The sequence below is a fragment of the Arachis ipaensis genome, chromosome B9 (genome assembly GCF_059453495.1).
Source record: "Arachis ipaensis isolate K30076 ecotype BB chromosome B9, ASM5945349v1, whole genome shotgun sequence".
Taxonomy (NCBI): Eukaryota; Viridiplantae; Streptophyta; class Magnoliopsida; order Fabales; family Fabaceae; genus Arachis; species Arachis ipaensis.
The window spans coordinates 19,720,411-19,722,434 of NC_142444.1; the positions used below are offsets into that span (position 1 = coordinate 19,720,411).

A 2,024-nucleotide genomic window follows, 5' to 3' on the forward strand; every position below is an offset into this window, starting at 1 on the left:
GTGTGATTTTTCTTCTGCTGTTTTTGATTCCGTTTTCAATTTTTATATTTATTTTGTGACTCCACATGATCATGAACCTAATAAAACATGAAAAACAATAAAAATAGAAATTAGATAAAAATTGGGTTGCCTCCCAATAAGCGCTTCTTTAATGTCAATAGCTTGACAGTGGGCTCTCATGAGCCTCACAGATATTCATAGCATTGTTGAGACTCCCCAACACCAAACTTAAAGTTTGACTGTGGGGGCTCTGGTTGACTCTGCAATGAGAGAAGCTTACTGTGCTTCCTCTCCATGGGTACAGAGAGAGATCCTTGAGTTTTAAACACAAGGTTGTCCTCATTTACTTGAAGGATCAATTCTCCTCTATCCACATCAATCACAGCTCTTGCTGTGGCTAGGAAGGGTCTTCCAAGGATGATGAATTCATCCTCATCCTTCCCAGTATCTAGGACTATGAAATCAGCAGAGATGTAAAGGCCTTCAACCTTTACTAACACGTCCTCTACTTGTCCATAAGGCTGTTTTCTTGAATTGTCTGCCATCTCTAATGAGATTTTAGTGGCTTGCACCCCATAGATTCCCAGTTTCTCTATTACAGAGAGGGGCATGAGGTTTATCCCTGACCCAAGGTCACACAGAGCCTTCTCAAAGGTCATAGTGCCTATGGTACAAGGTATTAAGAACTTTCCAGGATCCTGTTTCTTCTGAGGCAATCTCAGTTGATCCAGATAGTTCATTGGTGAACAAGGGAGGTTCATCTTTCCAAGTCTCAATACCAAATAATTTGGCATTCAGCTTCATGATTGCACCAAGAAACTTAGCAGCTTGCTCTTCAGTAACATCCTCATTCTCTTCAGAAGAGGAATACTCATCAGAGCTTATGAATGGCATAAGGAGGTTTAATGGAATCTCTATGGTCTCTAAATAAGTCTCATATTCCTTTGGTTCCTCAAAGGGAAGCTCCTTATTGATCACTGGACGTCCCAGGAGATCTTCCTCCTTGGGATTCACGTCCTCTCCTTCCTTCACAGGTTCGGCCATGGTGATTAATTCAATGGCCTTGCACTCTCCTTTTGGATTTTCTTCTGTATTGCTTGAGAGAGTACTAGGAGGGATTCCAGTGATCCTTTTACTCAGCTGGACCACTAGTGCTTCCAAATTTCTAATGGAAGACCTTGTTTCACTCATGAAACTTACAGTGGCCTTGGACAGATCAGAGACTAAGTTTGCTAAATTAGAGGTATTTTGTCCAGAGTTCTCTGTCTGTTGCTGAGTGGATGATGGAAAAGATTTACTATTGTTAAACCTATTTCTTCCACCATTATTAAAGCCTTGTTGAGGCTTTTGTTGATCCTTCCATGAGAAATTTGGATGATTTCTCCATGATAGGTTATAGGTGTTTCCATAAGGTTCACCCATATAATTTACCTCTGCTATCGCAGGGTTTTCAGGATCATAAGCTTCTTCTTCAGAAGATGCCTCTTGAGTACTGTTGGATGCAGCTTGCATTCCATTCAGACTCTGAGAAATCATATTGACTTGCTGAGTCAATATTTTGTTCTAAGCCAATATGGCATTCAGAGTATCAATTTCAAGAACTCCCTTTTTCATAGTCGTCCCATTACTCACAGGGTTCCTCTCAGAAGTGTACATGAACTGGTTATTAGCAACCATGTCAATGAGTTCTTGAGCTTCTGCAGGCGTTTTCTTTAGGTGAATGGATCCCCCTGCAGAAGTATCCAATGACATCTTAGCCAATTCAGATAGACCATCATAGAATATATCCAGGATGGTCCATTCTGAAAGCATGTCAGAAGGACACTTTTTGGTCAGTTGCTTGTATCTTTCCCAAGCTTCATAGAGGGATTCACCTTCTTTCTGTCTGAAGGTTTGAACATCCACTCTAAGCTTGCTCAGCTTTTGAGGAGGAAAGAACTTGGCTAAGAAAGCCGTGACCAGCTTGTCCCAAGAGTTCAGGCTATCTCTGGGTTGAGAGTCCAACCACACTCTAGCTCTGTCTC

The 2,024-nt window shown here is 41.4% G+C and overlaps 1 non-coding gene across 1 annotated transcript; it reads left to right on the forward strand.

Annotated features, from left to right (window-relative positions):
- The first annotated feature begins 1,806 nt into the window (after positions 1-1,806).
- LOC148543942 (small nucleolar RNA R71) lies at positions 1,807-1,914 on the forward strand. Its single transcript, XR_015901289.1, has one exon. It is a non-coding gene; the product is annotated as a small nucleolar RNA R71 (small nucleolar RNA).
- The last annotated feature ends 110 nt before the right edge of the window (positions 1,915-2,024 follow it).